General features: G+C 36.2%; 3 long non-coding RNA genes across 12 annotated transcripts; all 3 read right to left on the bottom strand.

Moving 5' to 3' along the window:
- Positions 1–307: 307 nt before the first annotated feature.
- Positions 308–1177, bottom strand: LOC113310738. The gene is made up of 3 exons (XR_003341362.1): positions 1048–1177; positions 484–576; positions 308–351 (listed from the first exon to the last, which is right to left on the bottom strand). It is a non-coding gene; the product is annotated as an uncharacterized LOC113310738 (long non-coding RNA).
- A 30-nt stretch (positions 1178–1207) lies between these two features.
- LOC113310736 lies at positions 1208–6299 on the bottom strand. Of its 5 annotated transcripts, none has more exons than XR_003341352.1 (12): positions 6261–6299; positions 5843–6155; positions 5574–5767; positions 5415–5486; positions 5209–5274; positions 4569–4659; positions 4367–4480; positions 4129–4204; positions 3968–4037; positions 3490–3538; positions 3135–3390; positions 1208–2765 (listed from the first exon to the last, which is right to left on the bottom strand). It is a non-coding gene; the product is annotated as an uncharacterized LOC113310736 (long non-coding RNA). The 5 variants fall into 5 exon arrangements; XR_003341353.1 differs by having other exon boundaries at positions 2065–2252; positions 2703–2765; positions 5574–6155; XR_003341354.1 differs by having other exon boundaries at positions 3135–3363; positions 5574–6155.
- A 201-nt stretch (positions 6300–6500) lies between these two features.
- On the bottom strand, positions 6501–8116 carry LOC113310737. Of its 6 annotated transcripts, none has more exons than XR_003341361.1 (7): positions 7919–8116; positions 7541–7618; positions 7336–7450; positions 7074–7205; positions 6856–6960; positions 6649–6738; positions 6514–6560 (listed from the first exon to the last, which is right to left on the bottom strand). It is a non-coding gene; the product is annotated as an uncharacterized LOC113310737 (long non-coding RNA). The 6 variants fall into 6 exon arrangements; XR_003341359.1 differs by having other exon boundaries at positions 6856–6955; XR_003341358.1 differs by having other exon boundaries at positions 6501–6560; positions 6649–6864.
- Between the last annotated feature and the right edge of the window lie 746 nt (positions 8117–8862).

The following is an 8862-nucleotide window of genomic DNA, read 5'->3' as shown; positions in this document are numbered from 1 at the left end:
ATCGTTGGATTCAACTACAATCTAATCTGAAGGCTTGGAATTTAGGCGCTGTGGTGTTTGTCAGAGACTTCAGATTTTGATGCTCTACGAAGGATCGACCGTAGGATTTCGATGTAGTCCCATCTAACGGCTGAGAATGGAGGCAGTTATGGATATAGAAAATGGGTTTGGGTAAGGGTTTTGGGCCTTGGGTATGCCAAGCCCATATCTTCTTTAAGAACAATTCTTCCTTCTTGAGCCCATTCCTAGCTTTTTGGACGTGCGCTCCATTCTTTGCGGCTTCCTTGCGTAATTTCTTCCGGCTTTTCACTACTTTTCTGCTCCGCAAATCATCCAGACTTTATTTGGTACCTAAAAATGCAAAATTAATTAAGAAAAATATTTATTCTTGAAAACAATGAAAATACAGAATATGGGATAAAATGTAGAATTAATGCACAAAAGATGAGTTAAATGCCAAGAAAAATATATAGAAATATGCACTTTTTAGCACTCATCACGCAGTCCTTCCATCCAAATCAATACTATTCACATCCGTCCCTTCCTTCAACAATTCCTCGACACCTTTCACATCACCTTGACAAGCCAAAAACAACAATTTTATCGTCGAGTTAAGATTTTCAGGAACGGTGAGTTCATCAACAATAACATTTACAACAAACCACTTTTTCTTGTATAAAAATTCATTTTTTTTACCTACAAAAACCCAATTTAAATTCAATTCATTTTTCAAACTAAAAATTAATAAGAAACTGATTACATTTCATATATTAGGCCAATTTCCAGCACCACCAGGTATCATTGGAGATGTTAATCTCCGCAATTCACTTATATTGACTAATATCCTTGAATTATAATTCTAAGGACGGTCTATTCTCAATTTCCCCCAAATTATTTCAACATCAAACCTTCAATTCATCCATTTATACTCATAGATTTTGCAATTAAAAAGAAAAAAATAAACAAAAACTCACAATTCAACATTAAAATTTTCTTAAAATTGAACTAAATTTCGATAAACAAAGATCTAATAAAACCCAAAATTACCTGAATAGTTTCATCATCACCAAACTGATTCAACGAATCCCCACCAATATCCACCTCACTTTCATCATCATCTTCACCATCATCATCATCATCATCAAATTCACCATTATTAATCAAACCTAAAGCTCTCTGACCATTTCAAAAAAAAAAAAACTAATTCCGAATTTTGTTTTTATAATCAACGGAATAATTGAAGTTCTTCTGTGTATATCCGCGAATATTGGTGTTGCTTTCAGAGTAGAAAGATGAGGTGCTTCCAGTGATGATGGTGGGGAAGGAAGAGATGGAGGTGTTGTTGATGTCAGATGTGGTTTGGTGGCGGCGGAGATGATGCTGGTGGCGATCTGAAATCGTAGTAGGAAAAAAAGAAACAGAAGTGTTGGCGAGGGAGGACAGGAAGAGGCAGAGGTGATCGTGGCAGATCTGGAAGTGACAGTGGCTTAGTGGTGGTGCTGCAATCGGAGGAGTTTCTGGTGGTGGTAGGGGGGAAGAAAAAAGAAATGAAACTATTAAACGAGAGGAGAAGAAGGATCGATAAGGATATATACGCTAAAGGGTAGGATTGAGATTATAAAAATTAATAAAAACTAAATTTTAAAATTTTTATTTAAATTGGGTTTTTTTTCCCAGTTTTGTTTGAAATGGTTTTTATTTGTTAAAAATAATATGACCGGTTTTTTCTTATCACTAGTTTGTTCACCTAGAGATTTTGTCACTAGTTTTGTTGCCTTAAATATTTCTGTGAATTTAAGGCCTAGTTTGATTCCCTACTTACCTGAAAAAAAAATACTCGAGTTTCTTTTAAGAGGTTGCTGACTTAACCTGGTTGTACTTTTCCCCTTCAAGCAGTTATGGAATGTCTTATATTTTGGTTATGGGATGTCTTATAGCGGCCCATCAAGCTGCTGAGATTTTCAGAAAATGGTTTCCACTTCGAACAAAATGAACAACAACTCAAAATGAACATCTTTCATCTCGCTTGAATGGTCGAACTGCAATTTCTCTGAACATCTCATGTAGACAATGTTTAGGGGCATTTCATTTTCACAAGCAAGCAGTTCATTACGAGATGCTGTTTAAAAAAGGAGCAACGAAACACCCACAAAACTCGAAAATATACGAGATCAACTCACAGATCAAACACTGCTGGAAACATTTACCGGCAGTAATAATTCCTCTGAAATCCAATAAGCGCTGTTATCAACCTGTATCAAAACATCTCTTGCTGTGATTGAGATCAACAATATTGCTTGATGAAACCTCACGCCAAACCATATGAGAATGATGTAAGGGCTGTTTTACTACATAATCCTTCCTCTAGTTTACTAGCCCTGTATGCATTCATCTATTGAACACATCACTGTCATTGTTTCATAATAGAAAATCCCCAAGAAGGCTTTCAAAATTTAGTAGGCTACAAAGAATGTAGTTACCCGATCTAAAAATTGGCATTGTAAAGTGTTCGCTAGAACCAAGCATACCCTACACCAATATTTCCGGTTGTTGTTAACGGGGACTAGGATGCTTTAAGACCTGATTTGTTTATATACTTTTAAGAGCTATATTAGCAAGTTTTAAACTTTTTATAGCACCTGACCAAAAACTTCCGCCAGAAAAACGTTTCAGAATGTCAGGCATGTATGTCAGTGACCTACCTTTGAAGCCTTTCTACCTAAAGTGGGAAATTTATGGCCTTCTACCCGTTTTAACAAACCTCCCTGTAAAAAGAAGAGTGAATAACAAAAGGTCAAACAATATGAGGAACAAATCATAAGAACCGACTAGTATAATTCTGTTATTCTACATAATATACACTAGTCAAACATTCACAATCGCAGAAAATGAAGTCTCTAAAGCGTCCATCCATCTCCTTAAAGAAGCATCTTAAAAGAAGGCCAAAATGTGACTTAAAATTAAAAGAAGTATATATAGTTTAAATTCTGCATCCCCATTACTGTCTAAGTATGACATTCTCCAACATCCCAAAACACTTGATAGACAGTGGAACCTTCTGTTTCCTTGCGCCTGTATCAACCAGTTCACCGAATATACATTGACACGGAACATAAAAGAACATGATTGTTTACCTTTACTTAAAGTCTTGGTTGGTAGCAATATGCCCATATCTTAACCATATCCTCTTAAACAATGGTGTTTGGGCTTTCAGAACACTGAACCCTCCAATGTCTTCATATTTCTCATCAAGAACGCCTTGCTGATGTTCCCCTGGTAGAAAATGTTGACCAGCAGTTGGATAATTGAGCAAGGAACTTATATCACCTAATGCAAAAACTTCAACCTCATCTGGTGTTTGTCCTGCACCAATGGGTTCTGCTTGAGCCACTGAAATAAAAAGTATAGTATAAAGGACTCGAAGAAAAACTAAAACTGACTGCAAAAGTTTAAACAAGAAGTAGTGGACAACAATTTTATAAGCTTCACCTTTCAGACCTTCGGTGTTATATGAACGCAAACTATCAGCCGCTTTCCGCTGCATAACATAATACTACGTTAAATTTTGATGCATTACTATCAAACTTAAAAAGTAAAATATACTCGTGATATTGAAGAACGAATGATTGATGCAGTGATCAGTGAAACTAACACACAGAATTACAGAAGCTAAATAAATGGAGACAAAAACTTTAATAGAAGAGGAGTTAGGATTTTGCATCATGTGAAGCTGCCAGACAGAGATGACAATTGGTTGATCAAAAAACTGGGAGTTTGAAGAGGATTTTAGAAAAAAGAAAGAAAAGAAAATGAGCAATCAGTCAAATGACAGATGGTGAAGTTGTACGAGAAAATAACCAGAGCAGCATAAGGGGGACCATGGTGAAACACACAAGATGAAATGAATCATAAATAAAAAATAATTTGGTCAACTACATGTTACACAGTATCTGATTGGTTGGATAACCTCTTTTCCAGGAACTGTCAGAATGCTCCAAGCTAGGGTACTGCTCCCAAGCTCCATAAACATCTCTCCTCTGCAGCGCAAAAAGATGGTTAACAAGTTAAGTCATATAAGAAGTAAGAGATTGGTGAAAACAAAAAATACAAAAGAATAACCAGACACACCTGAAAACGTCTGGCCACTATGTCCGAGTCCTGAAGGTACTCAGGTCGACCCAATGATACAAATGCGAACTTCCACCTGTTAAAATATGAAGCAGATTTCAGAGCATGAAAGAATCAATTGATAACCTAACACAACTCCTTGTTTACTCACACCGTAGGGTACAATGTCATTGTATGTTGGAATCAATTGTAATAAAATTGTTTTAAACAAATAAATTAGCCATATGTAACAACATACCTTAGCGAATTCCTCGTCGGGAAACTGCAGTTTCTTCTGTATCCTCAATTTGACTTCACCTATAATCTCTCTTTCATGAATGGTGAACAAAAATGGTTCCCCAAAATTTTGTACCTGTTATAGAACCAATGTGAATGATATTCAAAAACTTGTGTATGCTTTGCACATTACACAGATTGAGATGGACTTCTATTAAAATTACAATGTAGCATTTGGCTTTGAGATGCATCGTTTGTGAAGTGATAAACATGAATCAAGCAATCCCAAAGACCCAAGTTCTTCTCCTCTGGAATCTGAAAAACAAAGACCATTATATAGATACAAACATAATGTTGGACTCCACAATAAAGTTTCATACTTGAGAAATATTCAAGCAATGAAATGGAGAATTAAAAAAACTAAATAGCGTAGCATCCAGTACTGATCATTGATGTTCTCGATCCTTTCATTAAGCCGAAAAAACTGTATGATAGCGAGTCCAGTATAATTGACAAAAATTCATAAAAAAGCAGTATGACTAGTCCTTGACAACATTAAGTTGGGCCTCAACTGCGTCACTAGGGAAACCTACAACAAGCATCATTTGCCTGAAAAACAGCATACAGATTTAAAAGTCTCTTTACTTCAGAAAGATATATATACGCAGAGTCTCATAACAGTTGCGATTGAACAACTTAAGATTCAATAAGATTCTGTTATAGTCCGACCAAGCTAGACAAACCAACAAGGATATTCTTCTACATTTGACACTAAATAGAATAGCTCTGCTAGCCAAGAAGAAAGTAGATACAGGTACCTTTAGGGTAAATGTGACTAGCACATTCAAATGATAAACACATTACCTTGTAAATCTTGTGGTAGAAAACTTCCAGAGATCTAAGTTCCGTATCAGGATAAGACGGTTCAACCTTCAGAAAGTTAAACAGGCAAACAAATATGTATCAGTGCAAATAACTGGGATTATTCTGCAGCTTAAAAGGTATCGAAAGAAACTTCTTTCCACTAACAAGTATAATTGGGACACTGTTTTAACTGAAAAGTATGTTACCTTTGTCTTCAGATAACTAATCACATCACCAATCGTACTCTGTTTCGGAAGCCTAACACTATGAACGACAGTCTGCGAACACATCAAATCAGTTATTATTAATATCATAACTTGAACATGATTCATCGTAGAGATTCTAAAAGTTGTGCGCTTACTCACATTTGCATTAGTTGCATGATAAAGCACCCTTTAGAGCTTTCAAACCTTGCCTCGGTACTTGATAGCTTGGGATTTAGGCTGCTGAGAGTAACAATTATGAGGGGTAAGTCTGATCTTGGCTGGGTCATCCAAAGTCCAAACCAATATGACGAGCAACTCTTTCCGTGACATCATCATATGTTAATACCTTTGACCTAGATAATTAAAAAAAAGGTATAAAACTCAAATACATACAAAAGTCAAACTATAATATTTAGATACAGACGTACTTGCAGCTCTGGACAGAAACCATCTTCCTCCGGCTTGTCTAGAGATCAGAAATGGACAACCTAACACAACAGAATAAATACAGACTTTAAGTTTGAAAGTAGGTTATGGATATACTCAAGATCCTTCAACTGCAGCTATCCTGTAACCAATTATGTTGCTCAATCCAACCACTGATGATATGACAATGTATGTCATATATACCCGACGGTTATGAACATATTCCAGAAAAGAAGGAACATCCGGATAGCGGCATACTGTCATTCTATCAGCAGAAGCAGGTTTCTGAAAGCAAATAATGTCCCCATCTTCAAGCTGAAAGGTGGAAAAAAAGACAGTCTAAGCAAGCAATACTGGATAGTAAAACACGATAAAAAAATGACATCCCAACAGGTGGATAATGCACTTCAGCTACATTACCAAGCTAGCGCGGAATGTGAGCTTTTTGTCTATGTGCTCGCACATAACTGTGGGGTCAAGCTTTATTTCCTAACATCAGAAGATAAGACCTAATCAGATGGTTGCATTAATGACTATTTAAAGCTTCAATTTCTGGATTGAAGACAACTGAACAAAAATTAACTATCTACAAATCTCAAAGAAGGGCAAACCTCATAAAGTTCTATTTCTTCATCTAGAGAGAACCCAGCCATCTCATTAAGCTTTTTCAGAATTTCCAAAGGCTTACCACTACCCTTCACAAAGAGTCTCTCGATATACCTGATATATCATTTGAGTGTCTCAAAACTCAAAGGACAACAAATTCTGACCGAATGAAAAATATGACAACTCAAAACTCGGTACATACTGAAGTTCTTCTTTTTCAGCATCATAAAGCTTAAAAAATAAGAAGACTATCTTCTTTTGATCTATCAGGAGGAGGAATGAGATGTATTTCCTGTCGAGTAGTACATATGTCAGGATGATCCAAACCAGATTGATGTGTTATCCTAAGAACTTAGGAGGACAATAACAACATTAGTTCCGCATTTTCCTTATTTGAAACTTCTCTCACCTGTCCAACCTACGATCCAAAAATGTAACATGATGAGCTGTAAGCTGGTTTTATCCATGTTTCGTCTCACTCGAATAATGGAGATTAGAAGGTCTGTAATCTAGTCTTATAAAGAAGTGACGCATAAGTCGTGAGAAACTCGAAGAGCAAGTGTATTAGAACTTCAGCAGGCGGAAAAACCATGGTACATAGCAAAATATTTATGGCTAAGTAATTACATATTGTGTCTCCTCATGAGGCATTAACGGCCGGTTTGGACAATAAGTATGATTTTGACGCTTTGCCCATAACCAAAACCGCTGAAATTGCACAGGTACACCAAACTCTTTAGCAACCTCCTCCTGCAACAACTTAAAGTAAGAAAATTGCTATATCCCATAAGACAAACAGACAATGAAGCCGGCTATAAGTATTTTTATTTTAAGGAGATTACAAGTAAACATAAGTTTCAGAACACTGGGGAATAAAGAATACAGATACCTTGAAGAGGTTAAATGGCATCTGTGTCTGGATACGAAAACTGTGTACTTTGTTTTGATCAACAAGATCAAAATAGAAACCTCTCCTAATAAAAAATGTCCCCATTTCGAGCAACCTAGAGGGGCAACCATTACCGCAATCAGTGAGTTAGTATTGTGAGTCGAAAATTAGATATAGATAACAAGAGAAGGGTGAATGCAAGTACCTTTATAGTAGCATAGAGGTGAGCCTCTGCGTTTCCCTTTTTCTTATGCTCATTTTCTTCTTCTTTCTTCAACCTAATCTGTAAGTGTAAGATGATTATTAGTTCAAGTCAATGTAAACTCTTCAAGAGACCATAGAAAGAACATATGCCTGGCGTCCTGTCCCTCAAGAAACAGTTGGTCATGGTTTCAACCATCTCACTCTTTAAAGAGACGACATAAATTAGGGTTTTCTCTGTTTTATTATGTAAAAAGAAAAGTTGTAATTGGGGTTTCATTTAGTCTTATGGGTTCATATTTGGGGTTTCACATGTAGCTTAGTGATTAAGTTGGTGATTGTGGTTGGGTTTTAAAAATCAATGAGAAATTAGAAATCTTACCTTTGTTTGATCATCTATCTGTTGCCGATTCGGGGTTGCCATTAGTTACAGAGCGAGAGAGACTGTGAGATGCGTATCGCGAAAGGAGGAACGAATCGCAAAATTAGAAAGTTCACAGAAAAATCTGAGTCGGTTCGAAATGTGAGAGACTGGTAGATATCTAGAAAACAGTGACTGAAAAAGCATACACTGCCTGCGGATTTGTGTTCGGAGATAAATATCGGTCCGTCCCAAGTCAGACAAATTATTTTAAGAGGATGTGGATAGGTTGACTGGTCTACGTGACCGTAGTACTCAAACCGACCGTTGGTTTGTTAAAATTTCTACTAATCGGAATCCGCTAGCAGATAGGTTCCAAAATTTGTAAAATTTCTGTTACTTGTTTCAAAATCGGATATGCTAGTGTCATATTCGTTGTCCTAAAATTATACGTCATTAATAAATTGCTTAAAATTTGGTTACCTATTACCTCTGATATGTTATGATTATTCTGAGCTAATTTCATATATGTTGTTGTTTGTTTTTCTCTATTTCGGTTTTCATCCCTTTTTTCCTTTCCCAAACCTGATTGGGAGGACTAGGGTTTTCTTGCGGAAACAGTAGAAGCAGTGACGACATACTTCAATACTATTTTGTATCTCAAAATCATTGTCAGTGGAAAGAGGATCTTCATCATATTTTTAATCAAATTGGATTCTCCCATTTTTACTCCCAATCGCCTCGTATTCTCCAATTTCCCGTGCAAGCAATCCATTCATGCACTCTTCTTAGTAATCATATCTAAATTTGTTCTTTCAATGCTTGAAATTCAGCTTTCTCCCCAAGTTTTTTATTGTTTCTTTCTTCAATTCCAAGTCAATAGCATGCTAAACACTTGGCAAACTTCAAACATTAGCATAGATATGAAGTTCATATTTATTCAATTCAGTCGCAACATCTGCCTT

The sequence above is a fragment of the Papaver somniferum genome, chromosome 9 (genome assembly GCF_003573695.1).
Source record: "Papaver somniferum cultivar HN1 chromosome 9, ASM357369v1, whole genome shotgun sequence".
NCBI lineage: Eukaryota > Viridiplantae > Streptophyta > Magnoliopsida > Ranunculales > Papaveraceae > Papaver > Papaver somniferum.
The sequence above is the reverse complement of the archived record's forward strand: the minus strand, read 5'-3'. Positions and strand labels throughout refer to the sequence as shown.